The sequence below is a fragment of the Mus caroli genome, unplaced genomic scaffold (genome assembly GCF_978045245.1).
Source record: "Mus caroli unplaced genomic scaffold, Mus_caroli_1 scaffold_11, whole genome shotgun sequence".
Classification (NCBI taxonomy): Eukaryota; Metazoa; Chordata; class Mammalia; order Rodentia; family Muridae; genus Mus; species Mus caroli.
In genome coordinates this window covers 64403743-64430825 of record NW_028227266.1, presented here as the reverse complement: position 1 = coordinate 64430825, position 27083 = coordinate 64403743, and the positions used below count along the sequence as shown (strand labels likewise).

The 27083-nt window shown below is 41.8% G+C and overlaps 1 protein-coding gene and 1 pseudogene across 1 annotated transcript in view; one reads left to right on the top strand and one right to left on the bottom strand.

Annotated features, from left to right (window-relative positions):
* Znf609 (zinc finger protein 609) overlaps window positions 1-27083 on the top strand; it is a 139166-nt gene that overhangs the window by 52862 nt on the left and 59221 nt on the right. The window lies entirely within an intron of this gene.
* On the bottom strand, window positions 16303-17268 carry LOC147002054 (high mobility group protein B1 pseudogene; annotated as a pseudogene).

Below are 27083 nucleotides of genomic sequence, written 5' to 3'. Positions count from 1 at the left end.
CTGGAGGGTGAAGATTATCAGCCTTTTCTGAGCCACGTGAGAAAAATGTGCAGGTTCAGCGTTTAGTATTTAGCATTCTCTGCCACATTTAATTTCCTTATTTTAAGTATAATATTCATCTTCTCTACTATGCCGGAAGCACTCTAGTCCAGAGATCCTGTGTGAGCCACTTGAGGAAATTAAGCCTTTAGTCTCTCAAATGAAGGAGTACATCTGAGTGAGAAAAGTTAAGGATATTGCTGCTTCCACACAGTTTTAATCAGCTTTATTCATTCTAAATCATCAGTTCTGAGCCTGAATTAATAGATGCTACCAATTCTTAGATTTGGGGGAAGAATTCTTGAGTTTATGATTTTTCTCCATTTGCAAATGTAGTATTCACTGTAGCAGCCTGTGGTGGCTTGTCTGTCTGTCCCTTATCCAGGCCTTCATTTGCTTTCCAGGTTCCAAAGTTTCTGCCATCAGCTCAGCACTTCTCCCTTTCCTGTGTGCTTTTCTAAGTCCTTTATAATAGTTTGAGAATGCTTTTGTGTAGGGTTGCAGTCTTTCTTATTTACTGTCTTGGTTTTCATTTTGCTTTATTTATATTTATTTAGTGTATGTCAGAACACACGTGTGTGAGTGGAGGTACCAGGACAAGTGGTTCCAGGGATGGAACTTAGGTACCTGAGAGCCATCTCACCAACCCTACAACCATTTTCTTCCTTTTCCCTCCCTCCTTTCTTCTTTTCTTTTCCTTGCAAAGGGAAGGGAATTCAGCTCAGGGCCTCCTGTGTGCCAGTGAGGGAACACTCCGCAGAGCTGCATTCCTAGCACCACCACTATTTTTGATTGACAAATTGATTGAGATACTAATACTCACAGGGAGTTTTTAAGAATAGTAGACTAAATTACTTTACTTAACCAATTTCCCTCAGTAGTGTGTTTGGGGGGTGAGCCAGGGCAGGCAGGGCAGGATTTGTCTTGTTTGAGACAGAGTCTTACCCTGTAGTCCTAGCTATCTTGAATCTTGCAATGTAGACCAGGCTGGCCTCAAACTCACAGAAATCTACTCCCTCTACCTCCCAAGTGCTGGGACTAAAGGTGTGCCCTACCCTACTGTGTCCAGTAGTAACAATTTCAACTGGTAAATATAACAACCAGGCTGCAACATGGGTAAATTATATAGATTTTCCATATTTAACTTGTCCATCAATATTTTTAGTTTTATATAATTTTATCACACGGAAGATGAGATAGACTTTTAGTTTTTGTTTGTTTGCATTGCATTTGCTTTTATTTAGAAAGATTTTTAATAATTATTTTCAATCTGTGTGTGTGGAGGGAGGGTATGTCCACATTATTGGGTACTGGGAGCCGAACTTGGTGTTTTTTGCAAGTTGACTATCAAGATTCTGAACAATTCTAGCACTGCGACGATCCTTACTTTGAGTTTTCTGCATGTGCCCCATCACTAATCCTGGCAACTACTAGCCTGGCCTCCACCTCCACGCGGATGGCTCGCGGGAGTGCACATGTGTGCGTGTGCGTGTGTGCGCGCGCGCATGCATGCATGCATGCATGCATGTGTATATGAGATGTGTGGGTGTTCACATGCCATAACACATGAATGAAGGTCAGAGGACAAGTTTATGGAGTTGATTTTCTTCAGTACTTTTGACTGTTGAGTAGTGCTCTGTGGTTAGATGCACCAGTTTGATCTTTTCCCTCATCCCTCTTTTCTCTCCCCCTCCTCCTCCCCATCCTGTATTTGTCACATCCACTTCTGCCTCTTGTGTGCTGAGATTAAAGGCACTTGGCCTTTGTTTTTGTTTTGGGACAGGTCTCTCTACATAACAGTAGCTGTCCTGGAATCACTGATAGACCAGGCTGTCCCTGAACTCAGAGATTTGCCTACCTGTACTTCCCAAGTGTTGGGATTGAAGGTGTGTGCCACTACACTAATGCTACACATAACTCTTCAGAACTCTGCCCCTTTGTGGTTTTTTCCTAGCTTCCTCATCTACTGTTTCTCCTTTATTTTAGTGATAGTAAGGTATGTCAAGTCCTTAAGCAAGCCATATGTTCCATAAATATTGATATCTCCCCACCTTTTTGTAGATGGGATCTTATATAACTCAAACTAGCCTCAAAATCAGAAGTAAGTAGCTGAGGCTTGCTCCCACCTCTGCCTCTCAGTTACTGGGATTATAGGGGTGTGCCACCATGGTCCTGCTTTCCAGTTCCCACCAGCCATCTCCGGGCCCTTGAGCTTTCTACACAGGCATTCTACCACTGACTGAGCTCAATCTTCTGGTTTTTATCAAATAAAGAATCATTAAAACCAAGTCTGATGACCCAGGCCTGAAATTTTAGCCACTTGGGAGGCTGAAGCAATATATTACAAGTTTAAAGCCAATTTAATAAGCTCCTATCTCCAGATTAAAAGTAAAGCTGATCATAATGGCATGTGCCAATAATCCCAGCACTTGGGAGACTAAGGGCATCTTCAGCTACATTGTAAGTTAGGTAGCCTTTGTTATGACCCACCTAAGGGACTGATTCTGACTGACTCCGGGGGAGACAGTCAGTATTTTTAAGGGTGTAACCCCTGCTGATTGACCAGACTTCAGTAAATGGCCCTATTACCAGGAGTGTGTGGATAGAACAAATTGGACTCTGGGCTATTTTAAAGAAAGTCAGAATTAGGGCTGCCGAGATGGCTCAGATGGTTAAGAGCACTGACTGCTCTTCCAGAGGTCCTGAGTTCAATTCCCAGCGACCACATGGCGACTCACAACAACCTGTAATGGGGCTCAATGTACTCTTCTGGTGTGTCTGAAGACAGCTACAGTGTACTTATATACATAAAATAAATAATTAAAAAAAAAGAAAGTCAAAATAACACTAAATTGGGAGACTGAAGAAAATCTGGGAGGAGATAGAACGAGGAGTAGGGAGTGGGTATAATCAAATACATTGTATGGCACCCTCAAAAAACTTGTTTAAAATACTGTTTTACAAAAGTAAAAACTCTACTGAGGACATAGCTGAGTGCCTGGTGATTGCTGGACCCTTGGTTCCATCCCTAGAACTTAACACGAAACTGTTAATTCAGAAAGCCCCCAGACCTCATATTTTGGGTCATGCATTTGTCACATCATATGACCTTTTTTTTTTTTTTTTTTCAACTAAATTGAAAGATCTTATTTGTGGTGGAGAGTGTAACTGAGTCTCACTTTATATCCCAGAAGCACCTTGACCTCACTATGTAGCTTAGGCTACAATGAATCACTCAGTCCTTCCCTTTAACCTCCAAGTGTTAAGATTACACGGGAGAACTGCCATGCCTGCTTCCTTGCTGTTAAAGGTTTTTTAGTCTCTGGTTCTGAGGGGTGGAGGATGCCATGGTACTTGGATGTAGAAGTCCCACTTGTTGGCACTGCTCTCTCCTTTCCCTCTCTGGAGCTCGGGTTATCCGGCTTAGCAGCAAGTTGTTGTTTACCTGAGTTGTTTTCCAGGTCTCCCACCTCCACCCCTTTTGAGTTTCTGGATTCTAAAGTTGGTACTTTTTCCTTATTGACCAGACTGTCAGATTGTAGGGACTGTGCTGTGTGTTTCAGTGTGGTTCATGGACCTTAGATGTTACAGAAAGCTGTATTTTACCTGTTATGACAGAGCTATGTCAGCTATAATAAAGGGTTAAGGCTTAGACTTGGTAATTAACAAAATCCAATGAGACTAGAAACCTATTTCTAAGGGCTGAGGATGTAGTTCTGTTGTTTGAGTGTTTCCTAATATACAGAAGTCCTATGTTCAGTCCTCAACACCCTATAAAATTAGGTACCTACAGTCCTAGTATTTGGAAGGTAGAGGCAGAGAGATCGGAAGTTCAGGGTCGTTTTGGTGGTAATGAGTTTGAAAGGACTGAATGAGACTCAGAAAAAGAACATAGAGAAGAGACTACTCGTGTTTTCTGCTGTGTTAGCAGTCAGACCTGCTTAATAAAAGGTGGGAGACAGGCAGTATGACAAGAAAAGGACCCACATACACGGAGAGTTTGTCACTTGTTTTTGTTTGTTGTACCGGGGCAAGATTTTTAAAAATATATTCATTGTGATATGTCCATGCAATTAAACTAATAGATTTAAATTTAAGTGTATAGATTACTGAATTTTGATAAGTGAATAAACTGTTTAACCACCATCCAAACAAAGATACAGTTAAATTCCCCCAGAATGAAGCTTCCTTGTGTCCTTTCAGTCAGGTGCTCCATTGTGACCCACTGCTCACCTGATCTCTAACACAGTAAGTGAGCTTGCCTGTTCTAGATTATGTGTCAAAAGAATCAAGCATTGTGCTTCCTGTGTCCAGCTCTTTCCACCACTGTAATGTGCTTGAAAGGCCCCTGTTGTGTGCTTTATGATGGTCGCTCTCCTTCCCCTTCCTTTGGTGATGGTGGATGATTTCTAGTTTGGCGTTTATAAATAAAGCTTTGAAAATGCACTTTTACAATGCTTTTTATAGAAAGACAGAGGGTTTTACTTTTCTTGGGTAAAAATACTAGAAGGAAAATTACTGGGTAGTTGGATTTTTAGCTTTTTAAGAATTAATGAGCCAGTTGTGGTGGCACAAGCTGGTAGAATTTGCTGAAGGAGGCAGAGGCAGGAGAATTGCGAGTTTGAGGTTAGCCTGGGCTACACATTTGGGCTGGAGAGATGGCTCAGTGGTTAAGAGCACTGACTGCTCTTCTAGAGGTCCTGAGTTCAGTTCCCAGCAACCACATGGTGGCTCACGACCATCTATAAGGGCATCTGATGCCCTCTTCTGGTGTGTCTGAAGAAAGCAGTGGTGTACTCAGACACATTAAATAATAAATAAATAAATAAATCTTTAAAAAAAAAGAATTAGTGAACTGTTTTCCCAGATGGTTGCACTGTTTTGCCCTCTTCCCAACAGTGCATGTCAGCTTCACCTTGTCATCACTGATACAGTCTTTTTAATTATAGCCATCCTAGTTGGTGTGAGGTCATAGCTGTTTAAATTTCTATTTTGATCCTAGATGTTTAGAAACATACATCTTTTCATTTGCTCTTATATAGGAAGGCAACTGATTTCTCATGTTTTCATTGACCTCTATTAATGCTTCTAGAAATTGTCTATAGGTTCTCAGGGTTTTCTACATATCCAGTCACAGTGTTGATGTTTAACCTACTTTATTCTGGTTGGAACAGTAAGGATAGGTTACATATGGCCCAACAGGCATGTTCAGCTTCTTCCTATTCTGGCATGATTGTCACCTACAAAGCTCATGTTCTAGAACCTCAATTGAGTTGCAAAAACACTCACACAAAAACCAATGTTTTAAGTCTGCAGGTTTGTTTAGGCTGCATTCGTTCATTCCTTGGCTGCTTATAGTCAGTAGGCCACACATTGAACATACCTGATAAGATTTTGGCTTGTTAGTTTTCTGGGTTTTTTTTGTGTGTGTGTGTGTGTGTGTGTGTGGTGATGGTAGTGGTGGGTTTTCTATGCATACATGCAAGAATAGAATTACTCATAAGTAGCAAGAGGAAAATTAATTCACAATTGTCTATTTAATGAAAGTACTCTGATCAGAATTGTCTCAGTTCTATCAGGAGTTTTCAGGAAAGTTCCACATAAAAGCCCCTGGCTCCTCACTTCTCCCTCCAGCTCCCATCTCACTGTACAAGTCTTGGCATCTGAATTTTTGCTGAAAGATCTTTTTTTTGATGTTATGTCTATATCTGTAGATATGTATGCTATGTGTGTAGAGTGCCCAGGGAGGCCAGAAGAGGGAGGCATTTGAGCTTTTTTCAATACCTACAAGCACAAAATAGAAAACAGAGTATAGCCCTGTAAACCATGTTGTTTTATGAGATCAGAGATCAGGGAACTAGGAAAATGTGTTACTTTAGGGGCTAAGAGATGGCTCCGCAATTCTGAGTGTTATGGAGAGAAAGGAGAGAGGCAGTGAGAAGGGGAAGCTGTTAGTTTCTAAGTAATTCAGCTTTTGGACGATTGAATAAGAATATTAGATATGAAGCCGGGCGTGGTGGCGCACGCCTTTAATCCCAGCACTCGGGAGGCAGAGGCAGGCGGATTTCTGAGTTCGAGGCCAGCCTGGTCTACAAAGTGAGTGCCAGGACAGCCAGGGCTACACAGAGAAACCTTGTCTCGAAAAACCAAAAAAAAAAAAAAAAAAAAAGAATATTAGATATGTTAGAGCGGATTCTGATCTAGATGTTATTAAACCAGGTGCTTCCTTTTGAAACAGGGCCATACGTAACTCAAACTGACAGACGGGCGGATGGGCAGAGGGGGAGAGAGGGTGTGTCTCTGTGTGAGTGTGTGTCTGTGTCTGTCCGTCACATTTTATTTGTGTGAATGACAACCTTTTGAGTCAGTTCTCTCCTACCTTATATGAGGATTGTTCAACAAGTACTTACTCCTTAATATTGTAAACTATTTTAATGTGAGACTTCAAAGCTGTAAAATTTTCATTTTAGAACTATGAAGTGTTTCTTAATTAGAATGTTTGTTTTGTAAGAAAAGATCCGTTGGTTTAAAGATGGACTCAAAAGGTGATGAGGTTGGAAGCTGGAGAGATAGCTCAGTTGCCTAACTCCAGCTCCAGGGAGTGCCACACCCTGGCCTCCATGGGCATCTGCACTCACATGCATATACCCTCACACAGAGACAGAATAAATCTTTATATTTTAGAAAGGGTAATGGTAGTGAGACTTAAGACCTGGGCAGAAAAAGTGGAAGGCTAAAATTACCTTTGGGTTAGTCAGCAAGGAATGAAGGTGAGGAGGGACCACTGCAGAGATTAAAAGTGACTGGTGACAATAAGCAATGGGTAAAGAAGATTGGCTGAGCCACAGAGAATGTGCCAAGAAAGGAAAGCATCATTGCCCAGTCAGGACTTGAGATTCCCTGTCTCTGAGCATGCACAGCCTTGAAGAACGATGGGTATGGTAGTGTGAACCTTTAGAGCATCTCAGTAGGACTGGAGAGATGGCTCAGCAGCTAAGAGCACTGGCTGCTCTTCCAGGGGTCATGAGTTCGATTCCCAGCAACCACATTGTGGCTCACAACCATCTATAGGGGGGATCTGATGCCCGCAGATATATATGCAGCAGAGCACTCATACATTAAATAAATAAAATTTTAAAAAAGAAAGGAAGAAAGACAGACAGACATAAAAAGAATAGAGAATCTCAATATCTGGCTAAAAAAAAAAAGATGGACATGCATCACTACGATGTGAGATTCCCTACAGTTTTTAAGGGTATAAACTCCCATGAGAATACAGACTACATCCATTTTGTTTCTGGCACACAGTAGTTGCTCGGTAAATATTTATTGAATAAATGAATTAGTTTGACCTTTTCCAGTGCTCTGCGTCTTCACAGATAAATCATTTAATATTCTACCTTTCTCCCCTGTTCACCTTGTTGTGCTGTAAACAAGATAGGTAATGATATCCACAATGCAACACAGATTAAAGCAGGCTACACTGAAGTTCAGATGACTAGCAGAGAGTGTGGACAAGAAGCATCTGGAGACAGATCTCACACGAGATACTGTTTTAGAGCTCAGTAGCCATCTACTCCTAAACTTAGCCTGCCGCTTATCTCCCAAGTCTTTGTTTTGTTTTCTTTTTAGCTGGGGATCCTTTGGCTTTCTGTAGCATCAGATGCCATTCCATTTAAATAGTTTATTTATTGTCCGTGTTCCTTTACTTATATGGGGAAAGCCTTATATACAACTCCTAAAATCAGACTGCTTCCATACTCATGATTTAGATCCTAACACAGAAAACTCAGGCCCTTCTTTACAGGGGATTGTCTCTTAAATTTTCCACCCATCTGTGTACATTATGCACAGTTTTAGAGAAGAGGAGGAAAAGAACAGAGATGGAAAAGATTTTGCAGTGAGATGCCAGGGAAAAGGAATAAAAATAGATGAGATGACGGCGGGGCAAGGCAGTAGCTCAGTATCTCAGAGCACTGTCTGTTCTTTCTGAGGATCCAGGTTGGAGTCCCAGCACCCCGTGGTGGCTTATACCTGTGTGGAACTCCAGTCCTAGGATATCCTGTGTTCTCTTCTGGCCTTTACAGCCACTAGACAAATACTTGGTGCACAGACATACATGCAGGCAGAGCATCCATAACCATTTAAAATGAGAGAGAAAGATGGTTATGAAGAAGAAAAAAAAAAAAAGCCTATGAACCTATGAAGAAGAAATTGGGTTGTTGTTTTTCTTTTGAAATAGGCTCTTACTGTGTAGTTCAAGCTCAAACTCACAGTAATCCTCCTGCCTCCAGACCCTTAACAAACATGAACCACAATGTCTAGGTTAGGACTTTTAATTCACTAATTTAGAGGAACAAAAAATAGGACACAGATGGCTGAAGTCTACAGAATGTACACTTAAGTACATTTTTTTTCATGGAATTTTTTGGCTTTGTATGAACTTGTGAGCTTCCACAGGAACATGAGTATAGGCCACTGTCACTGATGCTATATTTTAAAGTCCCCTAATAACTCAACTAATAAAAACTCTGTTTTTTACCTCCCAGGTGCTAGGATTCCAAGCCTGCTCTACCATGCCCAGTTTAAGCCGTTCTGGGGATTGAACCTAGGGTTCTGTACATAGTAAGCCATCACTGTGCCAGCTGAGCACTAAGCAAAAATCATTTAACCAAAGGCCACAGATCCTACACATCTGACTGTGACTGCTGTCTTACCAGTCATGCACCATCCACATAGACATTTTTTTTTCTTGCCTCAATTGGTCCCTTCGCCCAGTTGTTCCTCCCTGGTACGTGACATATTCAGGAACCACCTAGAAGTGAAAATGACACATAGAAACTGTTTAGAACAGAGCTAGGGAGTTAGCTCATTTGATAAAGTGCTTCCTTCCAAGGCCTAAGAACCCAAGTCTTGCTCCAGAAGTGGAAAGGCTTGGTGTAGTTTCACACGCTTACAATCCCTGTACTGAGGATTTCATGTCAACCTTCACCTATACATTCAAAGAGACTTTGATTAGGAACATTGACATCTTCACGAACATAAAACTAGAAAAGGGGTGAAAGTTAATTTATCACCCAGGACTGTCATTTCAACATGGCTCATCTCACCACCGTGCTTGGCCCCTCTGTCATTTAGTGTGATGGCACCATTACATAAACGAAACACCCACAGGAGACTCCGATTTTACTCCTAAACACTCAGAGTACAGCCACACCCGGTGTTTGAAGTTCCTGCCTGAGCTAAGTCTCAGATATTAGATTAAATTCTTACATTTTACTAATGATGCTGGACAAGTAGGAGTCAGGCTTTGTCTCTTGGCAGTAATGTAAGAAACAGCATGATTGAACTTTAACCTGAGTTTTCCATTTAAAAGCAGAACCTGCCAAAACCCAACAATCACAAGCAGGTAGTGTATGTTTGGGTACATGTCTGTGTCTGTCTGTTTACCTGTGTGTCCAGAGGGACACAGAATACTTACTATGCAAAGTAAGAGATGAGCTTACTTGTGATATCTAATTATCTAAAGAAGAGTAGCAACCTACGTTTTAAAGAGTTCTGAAGATAATTCCAAACTAGTATAGGAAGCAAATGTATATTCTCATAATGATTAATTGTTCTACTGACACTAAGAAGAGATAGTGCTTTGGTGAGAGAAGCTGCTTGTGTAACCCATTAATTAACTCAAGATAATTATAAAAGTCACTTGTATATTGCATGTTGAACTACTGCTTCCTTGGTCTCCTTAAGTTGTTGGGCCATTGTTATAAGGGAGAAGTTAACATTTTGAGGTCAGTAAATTTAGACTTTTCTACATTACTGGAAATAAAAGGCAGTTTTATGTGTTTATCTGGTGTGTGTGTGTGTGTGTGTGTGTGTGTGTGTGTGTGGTCTTTGAGTTCCAGAGCTGCTCATCTCCACCTCCCATCTTGTCCTAGTAATATATTCTGAATAGGTGACCATGATGACAGGACAGCTGACTGTAAGACACAAATTCTAGCTGTCTTGCTCTAGCTCCCATTCCCTCTCTCTCTTCCCCTCTCTTTCTTTCTTTTTTTGGGTTTTTGGTATGTATGTACGTATTTATTGCAACTGTTTTAATTCTAAATTGATGGCAGTGACTCAAAGGACACTGTAGGTATCTTAGGTGGAAATGGTTAATGTGTGCACCGAGGAAGCAGAATACAGCTGTCTCCACAGCAGACCTGCAAAGCCGTTGATCTTGGTTTTGTGCACTGCGCCTCACTGTCCCTCTGCTGCAAGACCACAGTTGTTTTCATCACGCCATTTTCCTCTTGTTAATAAAAGGTGGTGTGTAATTCATCATGGCGCAACATGAGTGAGCAACAACCAGATGCCACCAGCAGATCCTCCCGGCTTCTCAGTCCTTCCTAGGTGGTTTGTGCAGGACTTGTCCCAGTTTCACACCAGGTAGATGAAGGAACTGTCTCATGAAGGGATGCATATGGGGAAGTGTACTGGCAAGCTATCCCAGCAGCCACAAAGGCCTTAGGTTTTTCCCGCAGCACTTCAGAGTTCATGCTGTTGACATAGTGTCTTCATAGTCCACATATGCAATGTTTATCTTCCTTGGCTTAGAATTGATTTCAAAGGAGACCTGGCCTGCCCCACGTGTCCGCAACTGCTGAGCAGCTGCTCATCCCAGCTCCTGCTGGGCATAGTGTGCCAGTGAGGAAACTTCACCACCACTTAGAATACGTGCTTTTGAGTTTCTCACAGTGCCTAGGCTACAGCGTCACACTCCTTATGTAATGAAAGCTTTCTGCCTCTACCTCCCAGGTGCTGGAATTACATATGTGAAAGTGTGAACCAACACACGTGACTTCTGGCTATGTCTTGAAAGTCTAGTTCATGAACATAGTTTAGTAGAAAGAATGATGTAATTGATTCACAGCTTACAATTAAATGTGAGTAAAGGAAACATATCTGAAAGGAAATGAAGAAAGGGTTAAAAGGAAAGCTCTTCAGCTGCTAGTGAGAGTTGGAGGACAGGGCTTCCCGGCTTTTCCTGGGCCAACCTGATTGCAGCCCACTGAGTGTGAACTGCTTTTCTAGAGCTGATGGAGAGAGGTTAGACCACAGAGTATAGAACTCAGGTGTGTGGAATCCCATTCTGCTGGAAGCTCAGATCAGCTTTCAGGTTTGGGTATTCCCTCGACCACACTGAGAGAGGCAGGGAGCCTGGCGCAGCTGATAGAACAGAAGGCTTCAGTGCTAAGCTTTGGGAAATTTGACTCAGAGTGAAAAAATCAGAATTCTCAGAAGCGTGTGTTAGCTTCTGCTGCATATTCATAAGAAGTAGAGGATTGGAAAGGAGCGGATTAAAAAGGGTTGTGAGAAACTTTTTATATATATATATTTACTGTTAGACATTTATTTCATGTATGAGTGTATGTCTGTGTATCATGTGCATTCTAAAACTAAAGTAATGGGAGAAAGGTGCTGGGAATCAAACCTGGGTCCTTTTCAAGAGCAACCAGTGCTCGTAGCTATTGAGCCATCCCTCCAGCCCCAGAGGAAGTATTTATAAACAATACATTTTAAATAAGCATTTTAAACACCTAGTACTTTAATTTTTATTTTATGCGTATAGGTTTTTACCTACATGTTTGTCTGTGTACCACATACATGTAGTACCAGGCCAGAAAAGGACAATGGTACTGTGCCTGCAGATGGTTGTGAATCCCAATGTGGGTATGTGGAAATCAAACCCAGGTCCTGGGATAGCAACCAGTGATTTCTCTTAATGGTTGACAGTCTCTTCAGCCTCCTTTTAGAGATTTAAAAACAGGTGTTTATTATCAGCTCTTTTAGTAGTAGATTCGTACCTCCTTTAAAGAGACTATTAGTCAATTGAAAGCTTTACAAAGACAATTTTCCAAACATTGTGGATTACATAAAGTTTTAAACATACAGAAGAGCTGAGAGAAGTAAAAGCATGACCTCATACCTAGCTTGAAAAGGTAGTTCTGTCATATTTACTTTACACCTGGCACATAGTAAGAACAGTTACTGTTACTGTTACTGTCATCCCATAAATGAGGTATTGTTCTTGTTCCTTTACAGATGGAAAAGCTGAACAAGAGAAGTTAAGTCAGGAACCTGGACTGGATTCAGATCTGTGCTGTTTTCTTTATTTGGTCAGAAATGCCAAGGGATGTTGATAGCTGTTCTGCTGCAAATGTCCCTTGAGAAAATGACATTTAAGCTAGAAGAGAATGAAGTAGGCAGAAGGCAGGCCCGTGAGGGCATCTTGGGAGGCATTGGGTTACTAGTTTGCATGATGACTTCACATACTGCAGAATTGTTTGCATCACTTACTGATCCCAGCTGGGGGGAGGCATTGCCCTGAGTTTAAGGCCAGCCTGGTCTACATCTCGAGTTCCAAACAGCCAAGCTGTTTGTTCTACTATCCCCCTGTACCCACCACCCCTGACAAGCCCCCCCCCCCAAAAAAAGAAAAGATTTAGTGAAAAAGTATTTCATGGCACTGCTGTTAAAGCAAAAGAAAATCCAATCCAACTCCCTAGATTTTAGTAGGTCTGGTTGTCTGCCTTCCCTCTAACTTTACTCTCCTGCAAATACTTATCAGTGCCTGTCAATGAGCTGAGAGGTAAAGGAAACTGTGATTCAGGCTTTCCTCATTAACTGCCCATTAGTGTGGAGCTGCAAGCCTGTGAAATGCAGACTTTCCTAAATTACTGAAAGAAGCCTCATGGACCTACGAAAGACCCTGGCTTCAGCCTCATTGAACATATATCCCATTCTGGGAACAAGAGATGAATAAAATAAATATATAATTTGGTATAAAATAAATTACATGGGACCAGAGCGATGGCTTAGTGGGTAGGTAAAGGCACTTATGGCTCTACATTCAGTCTCTAGAACCAACAAAATGGAAGGGAGGAACCAGCTCCTACAAGTTGTCTTCTGACCTTCCATGACACACACTCTCTCTAAATAGATAAATACATAAGTGTAATAAAAAATTTAGCAGTTACATGTAATGTTAGGTAATGACAAGTGTTATGAAGAAAGTAAGAGATTAGGTCATAGAAAGCTAATATAGGTATGTGATTTATTTTGATTGTGAGCCTAGCCTTTAACAGCTAACCCATCTCTCCAGCCCTGGGTGTATAATTTGTAATGTAAGTATTCAGGAAAAGGATTCCCAGAGGTGGGGAGTGCGAACACTTCTGTGTTCAACTCTGTCAAGGACATTTCCTCTTCAGCCTTTTGTACTTGATATACTCTGTTGAGATTTCTTCCCCTCTACCTCTGCCCCAATTTTTATCCTTTAGGCTTTTCTATTTGGCTTTAATTTTACCTGAATTGCTTTACTGGTTGCTGGATAGCACTGTGCTGGGACTTTGGGGTAACTCATACATAAAATGACCATTAGATTTATTCATTATCATTGGGGTTTTGTGAGACAGTTTCATATAACTCAAGCTGGTCTAAGACTCAGAGAGCTCCTGAGTGCTGAGATGGTAGGCAGGCACTACCACACCTGGTCCAGCAGGTCTGTTTTTAAAATCTAGGTCATTATAGAAAATCTGGGACTTTCTAGGCTGTGATTTTATAGTGAATGTGGAGAAATGAGGGTACCTGAACATTTATCTTCCTTAGGAACTATTCCTCTCGTTGACTTCTATACTCTCTCCTCACAAAAGACACCGATACTTACTGATACTATTCCAAATTCCCTGTTGACTGAGGATGATTTACTGTTTTAGCTCTTGTTTCTTTTTCTCCCCCCCCCCCCAAGTCACATTTGAGAATTGACTTTCTCTGGGTTTTGTTGGCAGTTTTTAATTGTATTGCCTTTCTTGACTATGATAGAATAAGGATACAACTTGGAAACGGCACCTGCAGAAGTGACCTGTCGTCACCACTCCCTAGGCCCAGTACATGCATGCTTCTGATGAACCACTGCTTAGTATTTATGGATGCTCATATTCCAGTATTGTGCAAGCACAGGCTCTGCCCAAGGAACCCAAGAGCTAAATCACCCACTTGATCTGTGACTTTCATCTTTCCTTAGTTTGTTTGTGGCCACAGGGAAGAAAATGGGAGATAAAAACTGTAAAGGCAAGGGGAAGACTAGACTGTCACTCACTGTTGCTGCTTGGAAAGAGGGGCCTTGGGGCTCAGGTGCAAGGTTTGGGTGCATCGCAGCTGCCATGAGTAACCCGCTCTCCTCAGTCAAGGATGGCGAATTTCCACATGGTTGCATGTTCCATTCCTCTTTGCCCTAATGCTCTTTCTTTTTCTTTTTCACTAATTGCTTAGCAGTTGCTGGTGCAATTAAAGCGAGTTGTGTCTGCAGCCTCTGCAGTCTGCTGTCAGCACCCTCTCTCTGAGGTCTTCATCTTCCTGCTAGGGCTGGGTGAACATCTGAGTTTTGAAGCAAGGAGAGGGGGGGCACCCATGGATACAGTTAAGTGAATTTCTCTAAAAGCAGCAGCTTGCAGAGTTGCAGTTCTCTGGACACTAATCATTTCACTAAACCAAGCCCTATCCCTCTGTGTACTCTTCACTAATTTAATGGGGCTTGTACTTGGCAGCACAGTATAGAGATGATTCCTGCTTGACTTGCTTTGATTGGTGATATAGAAAGGGCTTTTCATTCTTACACAGGAAACAGCATGAATGACAGCCTCAACATGAAGAAGAGTCAAAAACAAATCCAAGGGTTTCTGTGGAAAATAAGAATCCAGATTTTAGAATTGGCGATGTATCTCAGCAGGTTTCCCCTTCCCTTCCCTTCCCTTCCCTTCCCTTCCCTTCCCTTCCCTTCCCTTCCCTTCCCTTCCCTTCCCTCCCCTCCCCTCCCCTCCCCTCCCCTCCCCTCCCCTCCCCTCCCCTCCCCTCCCCTCCCCTCCCCTCCCCTCCCCTTCCCCACAAGAAAACAGATTATTTATTGAAACTGGAAAGCAAGGAAAATAAGAATCCAGATTTTAGAATTGGCGATGTATCTCAGCAGGTTTCCCCTTCCCTTCCCTTCCCTTCCCTTCCCTTCCCTTCCCTTCCCTTCCCTTCCGTCCCCTCCCCTCCCCTCCCCTCCCCTCCCCTCCCCTCCCCTCCCCTTCCCTTCCCCACAAGAAAACAGATTATTTATTGAAACTGGAAAGCAAGGAAACAAATTCTTGGGCTAGAGAAGATGGTTCACTCAGTGGTTCAAAGCTCTGATTGTTCTAGCAGAAGACTGGGTTCAAATCCCAGCACCAAATCAAATGGCTGCTAACAATTATCTGTTAACTTTAGTTCTGGGGACTCTAATCCCCTCTTCTGGCCTCTATGGGCACTAGGCACACATGTAATGTACAAACATACATACAGGCAAAACACCCATAAACATAAATAAAAACAAATCTTTTGTTGATTTTTGAGAAAGGGTCTCGTTGTGTTGTCTACGATGGCTGGAACTGTATGTCAACCACTCACAGAGGTCCTCCTCACCTGCTGGGATTAAAGTAAAGAACTCTGCAGCCGGGCGTGGTGGCGCACGCCTTTAATCCCAGCACTCGGGAGGCAGAGGCAGGCGGATTTCTGAGTTCGAGGCCAGCCTGGTCTACAAAGTGAGTGCCAGGACAGCCAGGGCTACACAGAGAAACCCTGTCTCGAAAAAACCAAAAAAAAAAAAAAAAAAGAACTCTGCATGTTAGGCAGGTACCATGAAGCTGTGTTGCAATTCTTTCTTTTACTTGTTTTGAGGTTTGTTTGTTTTTGTTTTGCATCGAGATCATGGAGCCTACGCTGGCCTCCATTTCCACCGTGTGGCTGCTTCCACCTTCCCGAGTGCCAGGGTTACATACATCCCTACTCCACTATACTCAGTTTCTCATGTTATGTTTTATTTTTTAAATGTGGTCTCATTCAGTGGCCTAGAACTTATGATCCCCTAACTTCAGCTCCCCAAAGAGCTGGCATTAAAGACATGCTCCATCAGGCCTGGCTTGTATTATTATTTTTTTTATTTTAAAAATGATTGAATTGATGCTATGATGAGAAACCCTAGCATTAATATTAACAGGTTCTTACTGCACTTGAATTTTTTTTTAATTGTATTTACTTAGAAGCATTCAGAATGTCAACAAAACAGCCGCAATTTTTTTTTTTGCAATTACAGAGTGGTATTCAGTTAACAGAACAACAATTATCTTCATATAAGCTACATCAGAGACAACTGAAGATGAAAAAAATAAAACCCAAAAATAAAACCAAAGGAAAAAAAAAAACAAACTACTGTCCCCATATATAACTAATTTGTGCTGTGCACCAACAAGAACCTGCTTTAAATTTCCATGCCAATTTACAACCCCCAGACTGTACCAGGCAAGGTTAGTGGCTATTGAAAATACCACCAGGACAGGGCTATCTAAAGACACATTTGGTAGTGTGTTAACTATACAAAAAAAGACAGTTTAAAAACAAATCTTACACAGCCTTACATTTCAATTTTTTTCTTTAAAAGGAGTGAGTTGTGTACAGGGGGGTTAAATGCTTTATAGACAAGAAAAAAAAAACTGCGATAGAACCAACTTATTCATCATCATCATCTTCGTCTTCCTCCTCTTCCTCATCCTCTTCATCCTCCTCGTCTTCCTCTTCCTTCTTTTTCTTGCTCTTTTCAGCCTTGACCATCCCCTTTTTTGCTGCATCAGGTTTTCCTTTAGCTCTGTAGGCAGCAATATCCTTCTCGTACTTCTTCAGCTTGGCAGCTTTCTTCTCATAGGGCTGCTTGTCATTTGCTGCAGTGTTGTTCCACATCTCTCCTAGTTTCTTTGCAACATCACCAATGGATAAGCCAGGATGCTCGCCTTTGATTTTGGGGCGGTACTCAGAACAGAACAAGAAGAAGGCCGAAGGAGGCCTCTTGGGTGCATTGGGGTCCTTGAACTTCTTTTTGGTCTCCCCTTTGGGGGGGATGTAGGTTTTCATTTCTCTCTCATAACGAGCCTTGTCAGCCTTTGCCGTATCTTCGAATCTCCCCTTTTCTTTAGCAGACGTGGTCTTCCACCTCTCTGAGCACTTCTTGGAGAACTCTGAGAAGTTGACAGAAGCATCCGGGTGCTTCTTCTTGTGCTCCTCCCGGCAAGTTTGCACAAAGAATGCATATGAGGACATTTTGCCTCTCGGCTTCTTAGGATCTCCTTTGCCCATGTTTAGTTGATTTTCCTCCGCGAAGCACAGAGTTGCCCAGTGCCGGTCCAGCTCGCGCTTGCCCCGGCACTGTCTCTATGGAGCTCAATGTACTGCAATGGCTGTGAGAGTTGAATTTTTTTAAAGATTTATTTATTTATTATATGTAAGTACACTGTAGCTGTCTTCAGGCACCCCAGAAGAGGGCATCAGATCTCATTACGGATGGTTGTGAGCCACTATGTGGTTGCTGGGATTTGAACTTAAGAACTTTGGAAGAACAGTCAGTGCTCCTAACAGCTGAGCCATCTCTTCAGCCCTGCACTTGATTTTTGTATCAAGTTTGCATGGTTTCTAATAAAGGATTTAAGCCTAAAAAATTATTGTATTAAAATATGTTGATTACTGAGTGTTTTTGGTACTCACTTTAAGCTTCACACCAAACTGAATATCTCATTTACCTCAGCTAATCAGAAAACTAGGAATAGGGGGGAGGGTATGGGGGACTTTTGGGATAGCATTGGAAATGTAAATGAAGAAAATACCTAATTAAAGAAAATAAAAATTAAATAATAAATAAAAGCTCTCCTGTAACAGCTTGCACCATGTTAAAAAAAAAAAAGAAAAAAGAAAAAAGAAAACTAGGAATCGAAGGGAAGGTCTTGATAAGGTTTATCCAGCCCATTGTACTTGTCACATTTAAATTTGAGTTTTACTTACTATGTTTGTATGGTATGTTTGTGTATGATCCCATGCAGAAGTCAAAGGACAAATTTTGGAAGTTAGTCATCTCTCCCTACCTTGTTGAGGCAGGGACTCTTGTTTTTCTATACTGTGTATATGTACTCCAGGCTGACTGGCCTTTTAGCTTTGGGAATGAGGCTCCTGCCTCTGCCTCCCACTTAGATCTCCACCGGGATGGAGATATTCTAGGAGCCATAGGCCCATGTCTTAAAAACTTTGACACACATAAACACACAACACCCACAACAACTAAAGTATGAATTTAGTAAAAATACAGAGCAAAGATTAATTATATGAAAAGTATTTTATATACTTAAAATGAAATTTTAAAAACACCATTTACAGTGATATTAAATTGTTAAAAGATAATCCTGACAAAAAATGTGTAAGACCTATACACTGTAAACTACAAAAATGTTGAAAGATATATAAAATAATCTAAGTGAAGATTAACCATGCTGTCAGATTTATCAATAAATTCAGTGAATCTCATCTTAAAGGACAGGCACATGTGTGCCACAGTGAAGGTCAGAGGCCAACTCTGTGGACCTACCTTTTCATGGGTCCTGGGATTGAGATTAGGTCATCAGACTTCTTCAGCAAGTGCTTTACCCACTGCGCCATCTCACTGAGCCTGACTCTATAAACTTCTGACTCTCCTAGTATTTGCTATTGTGCCTGATTTTGTGCTCTAAGCAAGCACTCCACCAACTGAGCTGTTCCTCAGGCCCTAATTTGCAAATGGGTCTTTTTGTGTTGCCCAAACTGATCTCCAACTCATATGTTTAAGTGATGCTCCTGTCTCATCCTTAAACATAGCTGAGACGACAGATAGGCACTGCCACATCCCGGTTTCTAGCATGTTTTAGTTATTTTCTCAGCAGTAAGGTGGTGGTGCACACCTTTAATCCCAGCACTCGGAAAGCAGAGGCAGGTAGATCTCTTTGAGTTCAAGGCCAGCCTAGTCTACAGAGAGAATTCCAGGACAGCCAGAGATACACACAGAGAAACCCTGTCTCAATAAAACAGAAAACATGTTTCTCTTACCTAGCCACTAACTCCTATAAGTTGTCCTCTGACTATCACATATGCAGCATGATACTGTGCAGGACCTCTTCAAATAAGTAAAATTTTAAAAATCTTCTTGGGGCTCTGGAGAAATGGATCACGGTTAAGAGCACTGGCTGATCTCCTCCAGGGCCTGGCTTTGCTTCATAGCACCCATACAGCTCTATGTAGTAACAGTAACAGGAGACTGCAGCACCCTCTGCTGGCCTCCTTGAGTATGTAATGTACATGTATATGCATACATACTTACATTGGGCAAACAAAATACCCATGTATATAAAGTAAAAGTTACTATTTCTTGTTTTGTTTTTGTTTTTTGAGACAGGGTTTCTCTGTGTAACAGATCCCTGGCTGTCCTAGACTTGCTTTGTAGACCAGGCTGGCCTGGAACTCACAGGGCTCCACCTGCCTCTGCCTTTTGAGTGCTAGGATCAAAGGCATGCACTACTATAGTCCGCTAATAAAAATTACCTTTTAAAAACTGATTGCATAATGGCACAAAGCATTATCTAGATAAGAAAAATTATAACTTGGATTTCCTTAAGCTGATTACTGATTGCGTAGTTTCAGCCTCAGCTGGCATTGTTTAGCTTATATTGGCCCTTTTTTGCCATTATAGTCCTTGGTGGATTCTTAAGGACCCTTTCCAAGTAGGCCACAGGGGCTGTGCTTCTCATAAACTGAGGAAGCAATGCTGTGGTTGTTAGAGAGGCCCTTCCTTCTCTGTCAGCTCACTTGGGGAGTTGGCTGTGAGGTACCATCCTTGTGCTGCCTGCCCTGGAATTGCAACATTAGCTCCAAGAAATTGTGTCTGCCCCCTCTCACATTCTCTTCGTTGCCTGTGCGTGTGCATGTGTGTGTGTAGAAAGAAGGAAGAAAAAGTGGTTGACATCAACACAACCTAGAGTCACCTGGAAAGAGATTTTCAGTGAGATTGTGTAGTGAATTGGCCTATGGGCATATCTGTGCCGAGGTGTCTTAAGTTACTTAATGTGGGAAGACCTAGCCCAGTGTGGGTGGTACTGTGGGGGGAGGGGCAGGGATGTGCAAAAGTGGAGAAATTGATCTGAGCACAAGCAATTGAGCATGTATATATGACTGCTCTTGAACTCGGTGCTGGGATTATAAGGATATGCCACCACTGCTTGCTAGTATCATTCTCTTTCTATGAAAAGAATTTTGGATGTGGTGGTGGTGGTGCAGCCTGCCTTTAATCCCAACAGCAGGAGGTATATGTATGAGGATCTCTGTGAGTTCAAGGACAGCCAGGGCTGCACAGAGAAACCCTGTCTAAAAAAAAAAAAAAAAAGAAAAGAAAAAAGAGGAAAGAAAAGAGAAAGATATTATGAGAGGTAAATTTGGGAGAACTTTATATACAAAATTTTCAACTTCATTTGACCCAGAACTTAATTTTTTTAAAAGATTTATTTTCTTATGTATACAATGTTCTGTATGCATGCGTGCCTGAACACCAGAAGGCGGCACCAGATCTCATTACAGGTGTTTGTGAGCCACCATGTGGTTGCTGGGATTGAACTCAGTACCTCTGGAAGAACAGTCAGTGCTCTTTACCTCTAAGCCACCTCTCCAACCCACAACTTAAATTTTTTAGTTGTCTTTAATTTTAACCTTTCCGTATGTTGGAAGATAGCTGGGGTTGTGGCTAGTAGAGTTCTTGCTTTGCATACAAAAACTCTGGATTTCGCAGGGCATGGTGGCATACGCCTTTAATCCCAGCACTCAGGAGGCAGAGGCAGGTAGATTTCTGAGTTTGAGGCCAGCCTGGTCTACAGAGTGAGTTCCAGGACAGCCAGGGCTATACAGAGAAACCCTGTGTCGATAAACCAAAAACAAAAAAACAAAAAAAAACTGGATTCCAATGCCAAATACCACATAAAACAGAGAAGCACTTGGGAAGTTGAAGCAGGAGGATTAAATGTCCAAGGTCATCCTCAGCTAAGGCTATCCTGTACCTTTAAAAAATGATGTAGGCAAAGAATCATCTGTAACATTGTGCAAGGTATGACTCCTTTTAGTTCTATAATAGTGATGTTTTTCTTTAAAATATTTCTGACTTTTTTCTTGAGTTATCTCTTCCTTTTGTTTTCTAGAAAAGATTCCAGAAGGGAAATGCTTTGCTGTTTATTCAGTGTTTTAGGAGGCGATGTGCAGAACAGGCAAGAATTCCAAGTTGTATTTAATTGTTTAGAGCAGTGGAAGGAGCTAAGTTAATCTCTCCACCCCCAGTTGCTGCAGTCTCAACCTTGTCTGTACATTTTAGTCCAAAACAGTCAGAGGGGATGATTATTTTTCTTAGTTTTGAGTTGTGAAATATATCCTGTACTGCTTCACCTGCCTGTATTTGGTATTATCAACTTAATTTTTTTTTCTATTATGGTGGGTACATGTATATGACCAAGAGTGTGGTTAATGACAATATGAGTACCCATCCTATGTTACATACTATGCTGGCTAGTTTTATGCCAACTCGACACAAGCTGGAGTCTTTTGGAGAGAGTAACTCTCAATTGAGAAAATGCCTCCATATGGCTGGTCTATAGGCAAATCTGTAGGGTATTTTTGTATTTAGTTATTGATGTGTGAGTACCATTGTGGTGGTTCCATTCCTGGGATAGTGGTCCTGGATGCTGTTAATGAGGGAGGGCTGGCCCTGAGAGCAGGCGAGCAGGAGAGCTGACTCTGCCCCTCACTGGCTGCAGCACTTGGGAAAGTAGGCCCTGCATTTCACCGGGGCAGCACAGTAGAGCTGGCCTTGCTTGCCTGGGAGTGGAATTAGCTGCCCCAAGGGCACAAGATTGGGTGAGCTATCCAGGGCAGGGCTGGAAAGCTTGCCCTAGTGGTGATGGATGACTTGATGGGGAAAAGCAGGAGAGCTGGCTGGTTGACAAGCTCACAAACTATCCAGGCCCAGATCCAGGGCTTTAAATTAACCCACCCCAGTATCTACCCCATCTATGAACTGCTGAATCAAGTGAAGGAGCCAGTCCTACAGATCCAAAGCTGCAGGATCTTCATAACACAGGGCAATAACAGGATATCCAAGAAGATTCCTGGTAAGGGTCCAGATTGATAGTGTAGGAGAAGCAGAGACCTTGAACCAGACCAATGACTCATTACAGTGAATATTCACAAATAAAGAAGTGTGGACAAAAGGGTATACTGTGTGACACACTGTGACATACTACAGCTTCCACAACAAGATTAGATTTTTCTTTGGGGAGGGGCCTGGTTGCAAGGGCAGAGGGCGGGCAGATGAGTGGGTTTGAGGTGCATGATTTAAAGTTCACGAAGAATTAATTAAACATTAAATTAAAAAAAAACAGGGGGCACCCATCCATGAATATTTGGGTAGCACAGATTGGCCTTGATGAGGAAGAAAAGACACAAGGTTAGGAAAGGAAGGTGGGTAGATCTGGAAAAAGGAGAGAAACAGTAAATATGATCAAATGTGTTAAACTTTCAAAGAACTAATGAAATATATATTTTAGGAAAGAAAAGTGCACTGTCTTAAATGTGATAAAAAAGAACTAATTCAATTCTGTTTGGATGCTGTTGCTAAGGAGAATGTGCTGTGAGAATCCCCTCTAGACATATAAATACAAACTCTCCCTTTGGTAGAAAGTCTGGACTTGTTAATATGGTAATGAAGTGATTTGGTACCTTGCCACATGGCTCACCGTGTTGTGCATATATAAAGAAATGAGAGCTAGGCTGGATGGTAGTGACATACACCTTTGGTCCCAGTACTGGGGAAACAGAGGCAGGTGGGTCTTTGTGAGTTCCAGGCCAGCCTGGTCTATAGATTGAGTTCCACAACAGTCAGGGCTACACACATAAATGCAGTCTCAAAAACAGAAACTTAAGAAGGAAGGTAAACTTGGAAGTTGATATTTTTTCTGATTTTTTTGTTTTGTTTTGTTTTCTCGAGACAGGGTTTCTCTGTAGTTTCTCTGTATAGCCTTGGCTGTCCTGGAACTTACTTTGTAGACCAGGCTGGCCTCGAACTCAGAAATCCACCTGCCTCTGCCTCCCAAGTGCTGGGATTAAAGGTGTATGCCTCCACTACCTGGCTCTTGAACTTGTTCTGTAGACAAGGATGGCCTTAAACTCAGAGATCTGCCTGCCTCTGCCCCCTTATTGCTGGAATTAAATGCCAGTGCCACCACATGGCTTTTTTCTTTTTCTTTTCCTTTTCCTTTTTTTTTCTTTCTTTTACAGGAGAAAAGAAATTTTGTGATTTACAGTAATACCAATATGTTCATTTGAATGAGAAAGCAGATAGCTACATAGGGTCTGTTATAATGAAACAGACTGGTAGAATTAAAGTAATTGACATGTAAAGGCATGGATTTCTGTTCCATTGACTTACTAGACATGTGTAAGGACTTTTCCTCTTGTGGACTGCTTTCTCTGTTCTTGTGTTTATGTTTTTAATGTATGTAGTTTCTTGCATGTATATGCTTGCTATTTTAATACTTTTACTTTTTTATGTATTATTTCTGGGGGGTGCATTGTGCAGTCCTGTGCCCCACGGCAAGTGTGCAGGCCATGGGACACCTTCATAGAATTTGTTCTCTGCCTCCCTTTACCCAAAGTCTGAGGCTAAACTCAGGTCACCACGCTCACACAGCAAGTGTCTTTACTTTCTCAGCCCTTGTGTCCATCATCTCTGTCTCTGTCTCTCTCTCTCTCCCCCTCTCTCTCTCCTTCTCTCCCTCTCTCTCTCTCTCCCTCTCTCCCTCTCCCCCTCTTCTTCTCTCTCTCTCCCTCTCTTCCTCTTCCTCTCTCCCTCTCCCCCTCTCCCTCTCTCCCTCCCCCTCTCCCTTTCCCTCTCCCTCCCTCCATATGTGTGTGTGTGTGTGTGTGTGTGTGTGTGTGTGTGTGTGTATACGTACGTACGTACGTACATGCTTTCATGCTTTCTCACCTTTACTTTTATTCAAACAAACCAGTCCAGTTTGGTGGCTAAAGACCAAAGAATTCCTTTTGAGACCTGAACAAGACCTATAAATGAAAATAAAAGAGGAGGAGGAGATCTTCAGAACTAACTAGGCTGTGGGATGCTCTCGATGGGAACATCATTTAAATCTAAGACCGTGTTAGTATTTCACAGACTGACAGATGTTATCTCTTAATCTGAATAAATGCACCTAAACTATGTGAACATTTATCATTCAAAACATTAAAATCTCTCTATCTGGAGCTCAAAGTGTGTGTTCTTTCAGTAGCTATCATGTTTTGACTCTTAAGCCTGATACATCCAAAGTCATTGATTACATAGTACCTTTATCTTAGTTACAGAATTTCAGAAAGGCTCCTCAGTCTCAGTGTTTTGATTTTGTACTAAAAATGCTTGTCTGAATGAGACACTCTTGTTTTGATGGATACATTTGTAATAAAGCCCAAGTTAATAGAACTGCTATTGAGCATAATAGCTGTGTCCAACACTTAGTTTGAATTTAGACAAGTTAGGGTTTATTACAATATTAAGCCAGTTCAAATTAAGTTGAAATCCCAGCCACTAAAGAGACTGAGGCAGGAGGATGAGAGTTCAAAGTATTGGAGGGTTAAAGATTGAGCTCTATACTGTCCTAGGTAATTATAAGACCTAATCTCAAAGTAAAAGCTAAAAAGAGTACTAGGGATGTAAGTCCACGGAAGAATGCGTGCCTGGCATGCAGAAGGTATCACAGTCAGTCAGTCAATAAAATCAATCAATAAAATTTATACAGTGCTATTTTATTAATCTCAAAAAATAAAGGCAGGGCTAGAGAGATGGCTCAGCCATTATTAAAGGCATTAAATGCTGGACAAGAAACTAAGGCAGAAAGCAGGACTCGGTTCTTTCCTTCCCTAACCCGGGCTCTGGGGAGCAAACTCAGGTCACCAGGCTTGGCTGCAAAGGCCTTAACCACCGAGTCAACTCACTGCTTCTGGACAGCCGGCTCTTTCTCAGCATGGTAGCACATGCTTATAATCCCAGCACTTGGGTAAGAGGATTGCTGAGAATTCCACACCAGTCTGGTCTACATAATGAGTTTCAGACCAGGTAGGGGTATGTCTCAAAAACATAAAAATTAATTAATCCAAATGCCTAACCTGTATCCTGAATTAGTGCTGATATCTGACTTATGTGCCAGATAGCAGTGCTAAATGCTTTTTATATATTTCATTTAGTTCTTATAATATGTATCAGTATGGTTTTCATATTAATGAACATACTAGGCATAAAAAAATTAAGTGACTTTCTTAAAGAAGACAGCAAAATATCTGAACACAGCCTTCAAAGTTAGGTCCCCCACCCCCCACCCCCATGATTATCTTTTCATCTGAAGTGTCTTTTAGTATCAGTAGTATCCCTCTACTCTTTTCTAAAATATTACATTTCAGGAACATAGCTTTATGTGAGATTTTCCTTTCTACAGGGTTAAGTTTATAAATAAAATGTTTTTTAAATTTATATTGGAAATAGATTCATACATTGTTAATTTGGCATGAAAAGCTATCCTTTCAGAAAGCTCTTATATATTCACAGTGAAGTGGCACAGACAAGTAACAGCGAAAACTGAGACTAATGGGTACTAGTGTAAAATTAGGTGTGGTCTGTCAAGCCTCTTGGTACAAGACTGTTATCGTAGCTATTCTGGAAGCCAGGTAGGAATGTCACAAGTTCAAGGCCAGCCTAAGCAACTTAATAGGACTCTTTGTCAAATTTTAATTTTTTTTTTTTTTTTAATGAGAAACAAATGGTGAGCTTGGGCATGCTTCTAGTTTGCTAGAGAGCAGAAGTGCTAAGTTTGGGCTGATCTCGAAGAAGCTGGAGGGGGAAAGAAAAGGCTGCATATGGCCCTGTTTAACTTAAAAACTCAAATCCTTCCTAGCTGTCAAATACTTACTGATTAAAAATACCAAAGTCTGGGGGCTGGTGAGATGACATTAGTGGTTAAGAGCACTGACTGCTCTTCTGAAGGTCCTGAGTTCAAATCCCAGCAACCACACAGTGGCTCACAACCATCCATAATGAGATCTGATGCCCTCTTCTGGAGTGTCTGAAGACAGCTACAGTATACTTACATAGAATAAGTAAATCTTTAAAACAAATAAACAAACAAAAACCCCAAAGTCCTGCAAGGCATGTTGCCTCAACATCCATAATCCCAGTACTCAGAAGGCTACAACAGGAGGATTGCTGAGAATGGCAGGCCAGTCAGGGCTGCTCAGTGTGACCCTACCTCAAAAAAGGAAGTTGGGAGAAAGGATCAATCTACCTGTGTGCAAAGAGTTCTAGACTTTAATTGGTCTGACTGCTCAGTATTCACATTTTAGGGCCTTAACTGAATATTATCTGAAATGACACAAGGTCATGCATATGAGATGAGGGACCATGTCAGGCAAACCAACGTGTGTGTGTGTGTGTGTGTGTGTGTGTGTGTGTCCGTCAGTTTTGTATCCTGTTATCCTTGTGTGTGTGTGTGTGTGTGTGTGTGTGTGTGTGTCCGTCAGTTTTGTATCCTGTTATCCTTGGAAACAAATCCAGAACCAGTATAGATCTGCTTGAGTGAAGATAAACCATAGCTGTCAATGGCAGTTTCCATGTGGTAGCCACTTTCCTTATAGCCTCATAGCTCCAGCGTACATAGATTTGAGAAAAACGTGGTGGGTAAAGGGAGTTAATGGAAGCCCTGGAATGGAAGAGAAATAATAAGTATCCCTGTTCTCTTGCACTCCTGTGCTCACTCACTCTGGGGCGGGGGTGTATACACACATCTGGAGAGCAGAGGGCAACTTCAGGAGTCAGTCCGCATCTTCCATTTTGAGAGTAGGCCTCTTTGCTGTTTTTCACTGTGCACACCAGGATAGCTGGCCCCCAAGCTTCCATTCAATGGTCCTATTTCAGCCTTCAAGCATTTAGAGAAACATGCTGTTTATACAGCTATTTACCCAACCCTGTCCCGATTTATCATGGCTTCTAGAGATTTAAGCTAAGGTCATCAGGTTCTGCAGCTAGCACCTTACCACTGAGCCGTCTCCCCAGCCCAGCCCTA